General features: G+C 41.6%; 1 protein-coding gene across 4 annotated transcripts in view; it reads right to left on the reverse strand.

Moving 5' to 3' along the window:
* The window catches only part of SHISA9 (shisa family member 9), a 1108248-nt gene that overhangs the window by 692642 nt on the left and 398976 nt on the right, over positions 1-16630 (reverse strand). The gene's annotated exons all lie outside the window — the stretch shown is intronic.

Raw genomic sequence — 16630 nt, forward strand, 5'->3', positions numbered from 1 at the left:
TGTCACTGTCAACATCACCCCTAACAACCTACCTAACCAAGATTAGCATTAGCATGGGGGTCTTCATGCGAAAAACAATTTAGAGAAAACATCAATTTAGAAAATGTTACCTAAGTGAGAATTTCTATAACAGCGCAGCTGGTACCCTAGAGGAAAAGGCATAAAATAGTCAGTCACATTTTCAGAGCTACCTATCCAGGATGGATCAGCAACAACTCAGTCTTCATCTTCAGGTCATCAATTAGTCAGCTACGGATCAGGCTCACGGATCATGAGCCCAATATCAGCACCTCAGACAGCGTCTCCTGACGTCATCAACTTTTCTCCTGCAATTCTGATTTCTTGCCCCTTGTCATGACATTTTATTAGAGTCTCCCAGTCCATCCCACTAATTGCTAATTGGTCAGTCATCCGTCAGAAATTACTTGAACCTACAGTTTTTGTTTACCAAATCTATTAATTTTCATATGTCCCCGTTCCCAAGAAGCGGATTGGTTTTCCATGCGAGGTCCTCATCATCCGGTTCATCAGGTATCAAAATTGTTGCATATGGCTCTTCAGTCAGTGCCTCTATTGTTCAAGTCCAGGGAAAGTACTTTTAGCCTACTCTACACATAATTGTATCAAATTGCCTTCATCATCTCCTGTTCTAGCTAAGTGACTTGAACTTTGAATGGGTCAAGGATGTATACAGCAGTTTCCAGCCCTTTGCAAGGCATTCGGTTTTTCCATGTTTCTAGTGTGCGAGGCCCACTGGAACTAGGCCTTTTGTTCAGCTAACTTAGTACTATAAATTAATGTAAAACATAAGTTATACATACCATTATGACATATTATTACATTTTTCTCATATATTTTCATTATTTTGCACATTTTCAGTCGTTTTAGTACACGTGGTGATCATACCCCAAAGGCACATTTTTCAAACATGCACATTATTTTTCTATGATTATTTTCTCTACACATTTTCTTATTAATAATATCATATAGATCATTTATAATTTTCTTAATTAGCATATCTGCTTCAACACATGCAAGGCGCAATTCCTAAAGAATCCGCACCACCAGGTGCAGAAGGCATGTGGAGTTGTATGTTTTTCCTCAAAAAGTATTCTGAACCCTATCTAAACCTATGAGGGCATCATTCTTAGGTGTGAGGGCTGCCTCACGACTTTCATGAGAATTTTGAGCATGGTTGGTATTTGTGCTGAGTACTCATGAGGAAGACTGTGAGTTGGCAGCATGACACGATTGCGGAGTGTTCACGAGAAATATCTAAGCAAAACATGAACTCGCCTACAAAATCATCATAAGTTACAAGTACAACATGATGGGAAATTCCTCACAAGAAAAAAAACTAAAGAAGCATTCAATTACATGCAAAATTGTCATAAATTGCCTGTCTCTACCAACACTTGCAACGGATTACACATGTATCTAGACATTGAATAAACAGCAAACTCTGTGAGTAACATGTAGTTTGTGAATCAAGAAACCCAGAAGTCTCTGGTCACATACAGCACACTTTCCACAGCCATAATTATAGTTTTGCATAGGGCACACTGTTTTTCAGACATACACAAGTGTTTCCAAATGTATGCATTTAAATGTGACAGTTGCATGTTTCCAGATGTACTTCAGGGGCCATATTAGAGAAAGTATTCCAGGGACACAAATCGTGTGTGCGCCTGCTTTGTGTGCTCCCGGGGCACTTTGGTAATATGCACGTGTCCCCTTCTGTAATACTGACAGCGCTGGTGCACAAATAATTCCAGCTCTGTCTCAAGAGGGCATTGCCTCATTTGCATGGGAACGTGGCCCCATGCAAATTAGGGAATTTCTTTGCGTTTGTGCCCGCACCACATTATGGACACAGGTGCAAAGGCACAGAAGCTGTCAGGGAGCATGCTGAAAGTGCACCAGAAAAAGGTGTCGCACTGTCAGTGTCCCCTTTGAGTGCAACCCTCTTGAGGGATGAAAGGGTGTTCCATGGACGCCCCCTAAACACCGCTTGCAGGTTGCTGCAGTCACTCACCATATCCACCTGCAAAGGGATCTCTAATCCCTCTTTAAAGGGTAGGCAGGTTGCAGCCTGCACAGCGAAACACTGAGCAGCTTTGAAGCAGCCCCTCCGTATTTTACTTAAATATGCCTGCCCCAGGGCAGCATGGGTTTTTGGCTGCCCTGAGGGCAGCGCATTCACTCTAATAGGATGCACTTTCCCTGTTTGTGCACAATTCACCTATTTAAAGGAAAAGTGTACCCTATGCGTAGAAAGGACCCAGATGTGCTCACGGAAATATTTGTGAATTCTATTCTTACAGTAGCAAATGAACAAAAGTATATTTGCTTATGTTAAAATATGCAGAGAAAGCGCAAACACACTTGCTAGTTACATTTTCTTTTTCATCCACATTTTAATTTAAAGAAACCCTTTCTTTCCCTTATGCCTCCAACTATTTTGGGGGTGGTACCTTGTCCTTCCTACACTGGAAAGGGATTAATGAATGCCCTTCTTCTGCGTACTTTTCCAACAGTTTTTCACACTATGGAGGGATTAATTGAATACCAATCCTTTGGTAGTTTTTGACTATTAGACCTGGCAGCCTTAGTGGTGTCATCCCCAACTTTTTGCAGCCTCCCTCCACTTTTTGACACTGTTTTTGCTGGTTTTAGGAATCTGCACACTTTACCGCTGCTAACCAGTGCTAAAGTGCATATGCTCTATCCCTTAAAACATGGTAACATTGGTTCATACCCAATTGGCGTATTTGATCTACTGGTAGGTCCCTAGTAAGGTGCACTACATGTGTCCAGGACCTGTAGATTGAATGCTACTAGTGGGCTGACAGCAGTGGTTGTGCCACCCACATAAGTAGCCCCTTACCCATGTCTCAGGCCTGTCATTGCAAGGCCTGTGTGTGCAGTTTCACTGCCACTTCAACCTGGCATTTAAAAGTACTTGCCAAGCCTTAAACTCCCTTTTTTCTACATATAAGTCACCCCTAAGGTAGGCCCTAGGTAACCCAGAGGGCAGGATTCTGTGTAGGTAAAAGGCAGGTCATATATCTGTGTGTTTTATATGGAAACTCCTAAATACATTTGTCCACTGCTGTGAGGCCTGCTCCTTTCATAGGCTAACATTAGGGCTACCTGCAAAAACTGTTTGAGTTGTAGATTCTGATTAGAAAGGGGCAAACAGGTCATATTTAGTTTAGCATGGCCAGAATAGTAATACAACATTCCGCTGACTGGTGAGGTTGGATTTAATATTACTATTTTAGAAATGCTACTTTTAGAAAGTGAGCATTTCTCTGCACTTAAATCCTTCTGTGCCTTACAGCTTGTCTCCAATCCACGTCTGGGCTGGGCTGGTTGACAGCTCCCCTGCGCACTTCACCCAGATAGCCATAAACACAGACTGCTCAGTCACACCTGCACACATCTGCATACTGAATGGGTCTTCCTGGGCTGGAAGGGTGGAGGGACTGACACATTTCAAAGGGCAGTGGCCTGCCCTCACACAAACGACTGCAAAATCCCCTTCTGGGACCCTGGCAGACATGGTTGTACTGAAAGGGGACCTTGTGCATTTTAAAAACACTCTTTGAAGTCTCTCCCACTTCAAAGGCATTTTGGGGATATATAAAGTGGATCCCTGACCCTACCAACTTGGACACTTCTTGGGGCACCAGAATCTGAAACCTGTCAAGAGAAGCTGCCTGGCTGCCCAAATGACTCACCTGGACTATTTTGCTGTAAATAATTGCCCTGCTGTTGGCCTGCTGCCTTGCTGGCCTCTGGCTCTGTAGAGAAGTGACCTCCAAGGGCTTGGATTGAGCTTGCCTCCTGTTTCCTGAAGTCTCAGGGCCAAAAAGTCTTCATCTCTGCAAAGAAACTCCTTGTGTGGCGAAAATCAACGCACAGCCTGTCCAGCGCTGAGAAAATCACTGCATCACTGAACCAGAACGATGCAGCACCAACGTTGCGACCGGACCTTCGATGCACAGCTCACCGAATCGACCTACTTGGACAAGGGTGTATAACTCTCCCAACTAGAGAGCCCATTTCCAACATCGGCCAATTTTTATTTTGCACTTTTATATAGTGCAAACTCGACCCAAAGATATCGGAGCACTTTACATGGGCACCAGTTACGTTACAAAAGGGCTCATTCACCTTTGGTAGGCACAAGTTGATTCTTCAATTACTCACCTTACTTACGGTTTATGCCCCGAAGAAGTTGTGGGTAAATGTATCCAGTGATTAAACACATGTTGGCTGAATACGCTTCTCACTTCATTTATTAATCCTAGATGAGATTAAGATTTTTAAGATTTACAGTACTGTTTTAGGGGGTGAACCATTTTTGGATAATGTTGTAATTTGTTGTTTTGCAATTTTTTGGGCGTGCAAGCATATATTAGCCATTATTTGGGACATTTGTTCCTAGTTGTATCAGCTTTGGGTGGATAAACCTGAGTTCTGTTTGGCACCTGCCCATATTTGTTCTTTTGATATTTTTAGAGCCGTAAGAGCTGAGATGTGAGATATAATTTCCCTTGCCACACAGTTAGTGAAAGATTATTTTTTTCCTTTTCTAGGGCCCTATGGCATCCAATAATAGTGACTACACACAGTTGTGTAGATTTGTGAGTGTGCAAAATATGTAGTACAGTGGTTCCCAACCTGTGGTCCGGGTACCCCTGGGGGTCCACGAAGCCTTCTCAGGGGGTCCGCGAGAGCCTAGAAAATTAAAAAATATTAACAAATATTGGCAAATTTGGCCCCTAGCGTCCAGTAATGACTCAGGCGGGGGTCCCCTGATTCTAATGATGATTCAGTGGAGGTCCCTGGGTTCCATTAATGTTAAAGTGGGGGTCCACAGAAATCAGAAGGTTGGGAACCACTGATGTAGTACATTCCATGATTGGATTGTCAACTGCCTGCCCTTGTATGTATACATGGCAATGGTTGTGCAAGTAAAATCTTTTATGTGTTCAAAACAAACTACTGAGATTTCCAAAAGTGGTTATGTATTAGTAGAATGGTGATTTATATGTAAAGGCTAAATTGTATACTTAAATTCCTTTATGAGTGCAGCCCACAGAGTTTTCCCCATTATTGAGAAAGATAACAGCCCTTTAGATCTCACCCCCCCAACATCACCCCTGATTTTTCAGCATACGTAATGGAAACAACTGCCATTCAACAATTTCAGAAGATTCATGAAGGCAAAATGCTTGTTGTGCTACTTTAGTCAGGGTTTTTACCCCACAAAGGTGTTGAGCTTGTCACAATTTCAGACCACAATGTTCCCAAAACGTTTCCTTTCACAATTTTGAAATTAGATTTTTCAACAGCTGTTAGACCTGTCACCCTTAGGTGGTCTTACCCCAAATGTTTTAACTTACTGTTCTTGTTTTAATTGGCCTTCGTAGTCTGTGTACTTTACTGCTACTAGCCAGTGCTAATGTGTGTGTGCTCTCTCCTTTCAACATGACAACATTTGCCTACTTCCTATTGACACAGTTAATTTACTTGTAAGTCCCTAGTACATTGGGGCTACATATACCCAGGACCTGCAAAATAAATGCTACTAGTGGACCCATTTAAGAGGCCTGTAAGCATGTCTCAGGCATGCCATTGCTGCCTGTGTGTGCAGTTTTGATTATCACTTTGACCTGGAAAACTAATCCTTTTGTCAGGCCTAAATCTTCCTTTTAATGGACACCACCTACTGAGGTAGTCCCTAAACAGCCCAGAGTGCAGGGTCTAATGTATGTAAAAGGTTGGGAATGTATTTTTAACTTTTACATGTCCTGCTAGTGAAAACTCTTAAATTTGATTTTCACTACAACTAGGCCTATGTCTCCCATATGACAAACTTGGGTTGATGTATTACATTCAATAAGTGGCAACTTTCAGTAGGGAACAGTTGGACAGTTCCAGTTTAGGGGCATATTTATACTCTGTTTCCACTGAATTAGCGTAATTTTTTTTCGCCAATTCAGTGCAAATCTAACCCCATATTTATATTTTGGAGCTAGACATGGCAAGCGCCAAAATATTGGAGTTAAAGTCATTTTTTGCCTGCGGAAAACTACTTTGCATCAATGAGAGTAAGGTAGTCATTCCTGGGTAAAAAAAGACTCTGAGGTCCTTGCGCCTTATTTAGCCTGCCGTGCAAAAATGGTGCACGGGAGGGAAGTGGGCCTAAATAATGGTGCTAATCTTGCTTAGCGCCATTATTTAATGCCTGGGTCAGGGCAGGTGTTAGGGGACCTGTGGGCCCATTTCCACGGTGGAACACCATGGAATAAGCCCATAGGTGCCCTCCCCAGTTCCCAGGGGCACCCCCACTCCACCAAAGGGACAGCGGAGGGTCAGTTAGGTATAGGTAAGTATTTACCTTTTTTTCTTAAAGTGCCATAGGGGGGCCAGAAATGGGCCCCCATACATGGCACTGGGTGCCATGGCCATGCCCAGGGGACCTTTGTCCCCTGTGCTAGCCATTGGGGTGGTGGCCATGACTCCTGTCTTTTATAAGACAGGTGTCATGTGGTATGGTAGGTTTAGTGTCAGTAAATGACTCTAGGCTGGTTAGAGTCATCTTTTTTTACTTTAACCAGCCTAACATCATTTTTCAACGATAAACCCACTACTCCCATACCGTCACCCCCACCCGGCTAATGTCATTCTCCATGACATTAACCCACCCTTTGGGCGAGATTGTGCCATCCTATAAATAGGACGCCCAGCTAGCATCTTGAAATGGCGCTAGCTGGCGGTACACTTTTTGAAGCTAAACTGCGTTAGCGCAGTGTAGCGCCAAAAAGTATAAATCAGGGCCTTAGTGTTTAAAGCACTGCAATTTAAAGCCCCCCTTAATGGTAAAGACTAATTGTAAGTCACAGTTCTGAAAACGCCACATTTAGAAAGTTGCCAGCCATTTGGAGTCTGCTGCCTGTATCCTGGGTCACACGGCTAGGTGTAGCTGGCAGTTGGTCTATGGGTATCATTACCCAACAATGAGCAGAGGAGCAGATGAGTTGGCAGGATGGGCCATCTGTGACTCAGTGAGGGTGACAAGCTGTCCCCTACTACACTTACACATCAGAAACGCTCTGTCCACACTCACAAAGGACACTAGTCTATTGCGACTCCCGGGCATGCTGGGGCCCGGGTAGGAAAGTAGGAAATTCCAAACACCCCTGGTGGTGGAAGCCTCCAGAACCTTCTCCTACTTCCAAGTGGGCACCAGGTATAAATAACAGACACTCAGACCCAGCTCTTCAGTGCACTTCTGTATCTGTGGAACACCCAGAAGGATCTATTTTGTCTTGCAGGAAATACTGCAGGTCGTATACTTGTCTCGTTCCTTTTTACACATTGAGTCACCTGCTTCAACACAATTGAGTTGGTTTTTATATGCAAATCTGTAAAAGGGCAATCTGGAAGATAAGCTTACAAGAGTTAGTTTTCTAAAAAATAATTTAAACCTCATGAAATCAAGTTCTCTATAACAGATAGCATGAGTTTTGTGTGATCCCTAGATTTATCATCATTGTCAATGAGTTGTTGCCCATCCCCATGTTGCTATGACAAGAAGGTGGAAATTAAAATTTATCATCTTTGTTATTCAAAGCACTAAGCCACGCACTCACAATACAGAATTTTTATGCTATATATATTTTGGTTTTTGCTAATTCTCCTTTCTTTCATCATCAAGTCACCATTATCTGTAATTGAATTTGTTCCTTCCATCTTGAAACATTTAGACATGTACTTTTTATACAGCATCAGTTATCGATACCTTAGGTCATCTCCTGTCATACATGTTACTTCAAACAACATGGTTGCTTAAAATCTTAAAAGTTTTACACAAAACATGCAAATAAATTGTGTTTATTTATAACAAACTGTATGTGTAAGCTGTCCTAATACATGACTGAAAAGCATCTAAGATTTTCTGTAATCTGGAGTGTTCTCCATATTTTTTAAACTAACCTATAGGAGGCAATCTAAGGAGCTGATTAATATGCGCAGAAGCATCTCATAGGTAGTGTTATGGGTTGAAACTAGTTTACTTGTGTATTACTCTTTATTAATGGCAGCCAGCATAGGAGAGAAGTTGCAGAAGTCATTAAGGCAAATCATTGGTCACAGCGTTAACTGACGCTATGAATTGATCAATTGCTCTCTTTTTGGGTGGTACAAACCCCAAAGCGCCTCTTATACAATAATATGTCTTCTAGGGCATACACCAGGCTTGACAAGAGATTACTGAATGTTGCATGGGCTGTTGTCCAACCTCAACTCTAGGAGTAGCTTTCAGACCACAGGTTGTCTCACTTAAGACTCCCATATGCAGTAGACGTGTGGGAGTGTTCCCGCCAAGACCACAGTGTAGCATTAATGCATTAGTTGCATGGGTCAAAAGATGCACATCTGATAGTTGGCACCAGCAGTCTCTTCATATCACAGAACTATAGTATCTCCAAGACTCGAATGCAATGACAGTATGTGACAGGCCACATCTGTTGGGCCTAGGATGTACCCATTCCATGCATACATCAATAACTTGTTCTTGGGGAAGGCATGGCCCACTCAATAGTCTTCCTACTTACACTTACGCAAGCTATGTGAAAGATCTGAAAAAAGGCATTTTAGAACAATTTTTAGAAAGACTGAGGCCCCATCAGTAACCGGTTGCCAAATCTGGTGCAAATGCCTGATGTAGTACAACAATTTCCCTCTGCATTTTTGCCGCATTTGAAAAGACTGAAGCCTAGAGCATTGTAACATTGCTACCACCAACCACTTTTCATCCACATTCCAGCAGCAAAAGGTTGCCTGAAACATTCGCAAAGATTTCTCAGAACATGGCTTATTACTATCACATCTCCTTGCTATTTCTACAATTGGTGCGGTGCAGCCGAGCACAAATAATGTCTGGTCACATAGTTACAGGACACTTGTTCCTCTCTGCCATATCTAAATGGCCATCTCATGAATGTAGCAAAAAAGGCGAATTCCAGAATCTTCCAATTTCTCTTACAAATGATTCTGCATTAACATTTTAAAATCTGAGTTTTCATTTCAGAGAAAAAAAAAGTTACGAATATCTCAAAACCACCTCAGGCACATCGGGAGCATATGGATTTCCCAATTTAGCCATCTGTTTGAAAGCCGGTCTTATATAACGTGTGATCTGCATGGCCCTGCCACGCTGACTGAAGCCTCCCTGGGTTATCTCACAGCAGCCAGCCGCACTATCACCATACTTCACAATGACTCACATGCCCGTTTATTCCCTTCCAGAAGTAATGATTCCTTTGTGGCTACTTCCAGGCGCACAAAGGCTTCTAAATATCAGAACAAGCTGTATTTTTACTCGGTGACTAGTGCACATGGGCCCCTTTATGGAAAGAAAATGAAAAAGGGGGTGGGGGTAGGTGCATCAGAGAACTATCATTAATATATTTGAAGAGCTTTGTTCTAAAAACTAAAGTATTCATCGTTTGATAGGTTGTGGCTTACTCCTTTAGCAGAATCTTGTATTTATTCTCTTTTTGAGGTCTTGCTCTGAAAAGGATTATGCGATTTTAGGAGACAGTGTGAAGCCTGCTCGGCAATTAGTGGCCGCGATCAGCTGTCCGCGTGTTAAAGACTTTCACCCCATCATCCCGTGAGTGATGATTTTCCGCGGACATTTTATATCGTGTGACTTTAATTTGGCATGGCACTGCAATTTAACCTTCTTTTCCAATCAAAACAAGTTTGCACAAAGAAAATTAGACGATCTAAGCAGGAGATGACTGCTGTAACGAGGCGGCCTATTTGGGAACACGGGGTTTCAGGGGACATTTCAGTCAAACAGACATCAACCCTTAGAAGCAGACGTTTGTATAGGAATCGCGGTTGGAATATTTCATCTCTCTGCTTCTAAAGGCAGTCACTAAATTATGCAGCAAAGCTGACCACATTATGCAACAGGTCTAGCTGAATATTGCAACATTCAAAGGTATATGCAGCACATTGTGTGAGTAAATTCAAATGCATGTGGCATGTTGTCCGACCAGGTTCTCTAGGGCATGTAGTCACTGTGGCCAGTGAGCTCGCTCAAAGTGTGTCCTTGAGGTGCCATCTTGCAGAGACCAAGAAGGTCATTTTCCAGAGTGGCATCTGTGCTGAGAATTGGTTGGCTTCCTCCGTAGCGAATCTACAAGTCCATGACCCCATTTAGAGTTGTGAGCAGCAATGGATTTACTACAGCAAAGTTTCAGCTGACTATGCCTTTGATTCCCCTTCACCCCAGTGGTGCAATGTTAAGCCCCTTCTGTATTTAGGACGGGGTGTCTGACCCTGATGCACCGCCAGAAAACGCACACCGCTAAAGGAACAATGATCTTTCTTTTTCCAGAAACATGCATCTCCCATAGGGAGTTGATTCTGAAGAACTAAAAAGTATAACAAACACACAATTATCCCAGTTGCAATAAACGTATGATTCTCCAGACAGGACTGTATCCTTCACAACACTTTTTAAAGAATATCTCATACACATTAAATATATTTCCAAGGAAGCACACAGATACCTCTCTCACATGTAATGAAACAATCAACCATTGACCTCACAAGAAAAATGGCAATCTCATGTGGAAATTGAAAATCAGTATAGCCGATGTGTTAGACTTGGCATCCTTGCGTGGTTTCCTCTGACTTTTTGCCTCATGCTTTGCTGACTTCATTTTTGCTGGCTTTAGGACTCTGGACACTTTAACCTGCTAACCAGTGCTAAAATGTATGTGCTCTCTGCTTAAAACACCCACTTCAGTAGCTCTTTAAACACGTCTTAGGCTCGCCATTGCAGAACCTGTGTCTGCAGTTTTAAAACTGCCATGTCGACCTGGCAAGTTCACCCTCTTGCCAGACCCAAACCTTCCCTTTTAATGCATAAATTACACCCCTAAGGTAGGCCCTAGACAGCCCAAGGGCAGGATACAGTGTATTTAAAAAGCAGGACATGTACTTCTAGATTTTACTTGTCCTAGCATTGAAAAACTCTTAAATTATTTTTTCCCTAAATGCAAAGGCCTATCTTTCACATAGCAAAAAATTGGAATTCCCTTATTATATTTTATATGTGTAATTTCCATTTGGGAAGAGATGGGACCCCGAAGTTTGGTGTCTCTGGAATCACCAGTTAAAACCACAGTTTATGATGAAGTCGGATTTTAAATTATAATCCTGAAAATGCCACTTTAAGAAAGATGGCATTTTCTTACTTTTGCCATTTGGTGCCTTCTTCCTGTCTCTGAATACACATCTGGGGTGGGTGACAGCTGAGCTTTGTGCATTCCCTCTAAAAAGCCACACACAAAGGAAGCTTAGGTGTGTCTGATGGGCCATCCACATCTTGATGTGCCATCCTGGGCAGGATGGGAGGGAGTAGCTGCCACATTTGACTAGGCTATGTCCTGTCCCCACACAAAGGAGTGCATACCCCTCCACCTGTAATGAGTCTGGAATGATGGCAGAAGGGCACAGATTCTATAACCTTCAAAGGCATCTCTTTGAAGTCTCTCCCAGTTCAAAGGCACCACTGGGTATAAGAACTGGACTTCTGACCCTAATACTTTAGTACACTTCTAGTCCTGTTGATACTCTGACATGGAGAAGGATTGCTGTGCTCAAAGGACTGCCACTCTGCTGGACTGCTACTTTGCTAGACTCTTGTTCTGCTGTACTAACCTACTGTCTGCTGCCCTCCTTGCCTGGGAGTGAGAAGGACTGGACCTGTATCTCTCCAAACCAGAACCAAAGTGACTCCAAGGGCTTGCTGGCTTGCCTCCTGTTTTCTGAAGTCTTAGAGACACAAAAGGCTTCCCACTCACCTGCTACTGCACCTGGACTCTGCCATCTTTTAGTGTTTCCCTGCCAAGTGGATAGTTACTTGGGATAACTATAACTATAGCAGGTGAATTTCTATGGGCCCTTGGAAGTAGGTATAAAGTGCTGTTACTGGTTACTTGTGCATTGCCCCTATTGCTTGGATCTGAACTGGTGCATCTCCTCTCCAGAGCGGATCGACCTCGGCACAACACTTCTGGAACTGCCACATCTCAGACTAAATGCATAGCTGCTGCTGTGAGGAGAAAATCGAAGCATCTTCGCTACTGCTTGGGAAGGATCGAGCCAACACCTTCACTGCGGGGATAAACACTGATACATCGCTTCAGCCTGCTACCCACATCTTCGACATAGATGCAACCAGGATTAAGGTACTATCGTTCAGCAGGCCAAACAGGGTTCCTATAGCGGCCGGCGCTCCATTGTGATCAGCTTCAGGTTTTGACTTCGTCCCGGGTTCGGCACAATCAGATATCCCCTGTTGGCACTTCCTGTTTCTAAGTGCTATCTCACAGTTTATTCTTCGAAAATTCATAGATCAAGTTTTACCTATTGGATTTTAGTCATTTTGGTCTTTTATTTATTTATTTACGCTCTATTTTGTAACCAGGTGTGGTATCTTTTGGTGTAATGTTTTCACTGTTGTACCATTTGAAGTTTTGCACAAATACATAACACATTGAGTTATGCCTAACTGCTCTATACCAAGCTACCAGAGGATGAACCGTGGTTCCCTCTTGGACAGGATGCATACCTCTGTCAATCAGAAACCCAATTTCTAACAAGATGTAACTCACACTATGCAGAAATAAATGAGGGCTCTTGCTAGATACCCAGTGTAATGTTTGCAAAGTTCCAGTTTTCACAAATCATGGAAAACACCTATAACAGGGTTGTTTGACATTACAATGCATACATTTACAACGCATGTCTTTACAAGCAATGCCTTTAACACCTAATGCCTTCAGCATGCATACCTTTACTACGCATGCCTTTACAACACATGACAAGTATATTTAAGGTAAGTAAAACCATATATATATATATATATATATATATATATATATATATATATATATATATATATATATATATACACACACACGTATATATGTATGTGTGTGTGTGTATAAATATAAGTATATGCATGTATGTATATATATATATACACATATATGTACGTAAATATAATGAACATGATTATAGTATTTTATATATATATATATATATATATACTGTATGTGTGTGTATATATATATATATATATATATATATATATATATATATATATATATATATATATATATGAAACAAATGACTTTGTCCCTATCTACCTCGGCGTGGATAGCACTGTGCTGATCCTATGCTTAAAAACTTTGCTAGATAAACAGACATTTGAGGTCAGCAAATCTAGAGTGTCGCTGGTGTTGTAGTGTGCTCCTTACTCAATTTGGGAACTACCCAGAGTTCTCTCTTGTGTTTTGCATAAATTATGCGTCACTCTAACCCTGAAAGGCTCTTGTTTTGACTTATCCTGGGTGATCCCTTATGTCTGGACAAACCTAAGCCCCTCTGATAAGCTCTAATGAGAGTAAAACACATGCCAGGGGTTGTTTTACTAATTCCAGGTTGGCGTGGATGGTATTTGACCATTCCAAAGCTGTAATACTGTGCCTGGAGTGGTAAGTGGCTTTGGTAATTTTACAGCTCGGCAAGGATGACACTGTGTCAATCATATGCTTATAGATTTTGCTGTGCAAATGGCAAAAGACTTTGTCCCTGTCTAGCTCTGCTTGGATAGCACTGTGCTGATTCTATGCTTAAAAACTTTGCTAGATACACAGATATTTGAGGTGAGCAAATCTAGAGTGTCACTGGTGTTGTAGTGCTCCTTACTGGAGCTGCTCTCCACCTGAATTTGGGATCTACCCAGAGTTCTTTATATGGGTACACATACACAACTTAAAAGTAATGTATTGATTTTTCTATTGATTATTGATTTTTTATTGGAGAGACCCAAACCCATCCGTGTTTTAATTTTTGAATTATTAGGAGAACAAATATTTTCTTTTGAGGGAAGCCCCTCAAATCCCCTCTTTTTTGTAACCTTACCACCCTATTCCTATACCCATCTCTAAACCCTAAAAACACCTTTACTACCCTATTTCTCTACCCATCCCTAAACCCTAAAAACAACCTTACCACCCTATAGCCTTACCCACCCATAAACCCTAAAAACACCCTTGCAACCAATACCTTTACCCACCCCTATGTTCTAAATTACAGTTAAGAAACTATAACTCGTGATCTAAAGTCACTTAACGGTACAAGTTATAGTTTCCATAGATAAGTATAACTATGATGATAACTGCTGAAATTCTATGATTTTGTGTGGATAAAACGTGACCCAAACTATAGCGTCCCTGTAGACTTTGTTTTTTTCAGTGAGTTTCTATGATTTTTTTTAATGTAAAGTAACATATAATTACCATAAGTTAATACAACCACCGGGGGGGATTCTGTGTGAGTTGGTGCCTGTCTTTTCTTTTATCATTGGCCTACAGATCCGTGGAAGATCAATGGATCTATGGATCAGCCCAAAAAATAATTATTTGGGCAACTTTTTGTCCATAAGGGGTCCCACAGAAACACCTCCAGGTTTCCTATGGGGTCAGGATACCTCTATCCTAGCCCCTCATGTGACTTATTTATAATTTCTCCCTGAGGCCCAGCTAAGAAACAAAATGGCAGCTTCCACTTTCCTTTCAGGTAGAGTCAGCCAATCAGGGCATTGCTTTTGGGATCCAATCCAGGGGTACATGCGGGTACCCCCAGATCCCCACCGGGTACCCACAGATCGGCAAAGGACCCATGGTCCTGTATATCTATTTGTTTTTCCTTTAATAACTCCAAAACTACTGAACAGATTTACACCAATTTACAAAAAGAGCTCTTTCTGGACCAAGATCTAGGTTTCTGCCAAATTTGGTGTAATTCCATTCAGCGGTTTGGCTATAGCTGTGAGTGAAAATTGGAAAATCACTATAGACATTGCACGGGGAAAAATATCTTGAAACCCCTCCTTTTCTCAAAACTTTCCACACGTCACCTAAAGTGAGTTGCATACTAGTTTTGAAAATTTAATGAAGATTTGTCAAACAGCACCAAAGTTATTAGGAAAACAAAAAACACTTTGGGGCATATGCAAGAGCCCCTAGCGCCTCCTTGCGCCACATTATCGTAATTTTTTTTCACACTAATGTGGCCCAATGAGGCCAAAATCCCACGTCATATTTACATAGTGGTGCAAAGCATGCATTGCACCACTTTATGACCTTTTCTGCTACATTATACCTGCACCAGGCATAATGTATGCAAAGGGGGCATTTCCTCGTTACGGGGGGGCAAAAAAAAGACGCAAATAAATCTAACAGATTTCTTTGCATCATTTTTTCAGCACTTTTAACACCTGCTTAGAGCAGAGACAATTTTGTGAGGATTCGTCAAATGGTGCCAAAGATACAGGCAAGTCAAAAAATGCTTTTTCTATGAAAATATGGTCCTAACCGCCAGTAGGTGGTAAAATATTTATATATATATATATATATATAAATATATATATATATATATATATATATACACAAATATATATATATATACATATATATATATGTATATATATATATATATATATAATTACATTATGTTATGTTATGTTGTGTACATTTGTGTGGGGCAGTTTAGCACTCACAAGAGTATCCAGGTGCACAAGCAGGAGCGTAGGTCTGGAGGTGCTCCTAGTTGAACATCAAGGTCTTCAGCTTCTTGCGTAAGTCAGGAGTGGAGTGTTGGTCTGATGTGTAGAAGGAGTACATCCCAATTTTTAGCTGTGATGACAGAGAAAACACAACTTCTGTGGAGGCTGAGGACTCAAAAATAACAAATATCAGTCTGGAAGGGATGTGCTCAAAATGGAACACAACCACTCTTTGAAGCTGCACATGTTGCAAAACGTCTTCTAGCTGTCTACCTCTGCCTCTGATAAGAGGCCTAAGGGGCTCAGAAGATGCCTGCACACATCTCTTGTCAGTGAGTTTGATGCTTCAGCAGCTTGACCCCAACTCGTGATGAGGACTACAAGGAAAGTTCAAGGTGCTGAGACAGTTCTCTGATATGCTAATGCTGTTGCTAGCAGTCCACCTGAACTCAAGTGTGGGCTTAAGGTTGAGCCCTAAACAGAAGATATGGATCACCTTCAACCACGCATTCTAGAGATGCATACAGACGAGGGTTCAGACAGACCTAAGTCCCAAAGATTTTAATTGAGGTGCAGTGCAATGCAGCATATATTTCTAGTGATTATCAATGCAAAGAAAAAGACCATTGGCTTCAAAATACTTTAAATTAAAGACATAGTAAAAATTAACATAGATAACTTAAAATAATAAAAAAGGATAGAAAACAAATGGCCAACTTTAGTGCTGGCGGTGCCGAGTGCAACAATATTTTTTGGCACCACCACAAGACCTTCTCCTCGAATTCCCTCACTAAAATCCTGCAAAAGTGACCCTCATCTCTCCATAGTCCTTTCTTACATACATTCAATTTGTTTTAAAGCACTGATAAAGGCTTGCTTTACTCATCTTATTAACCAGCTATCCACATAAAATACAGATCTGTTCTATGCAACAGGCATATTAACCATCTGTGCGAG

The sequence above is a fragment of the Pleurodeles waltl genome, chromosome 10 (genome assembly GCF_031143425.1).
Source record: "Pleurodeles waltl isolate 20211129_DDA chromosome 10, aPleWal1.hap1.20221129, whole genome shotgun sequence".
NCBI classification, from domain to species: domain Eukaryota; kingdom Metazoa; phylum Chordata; class Amphibia; order Caudata; family Salamandridae; genus Pleurodeles; species Pleurodeles waltl.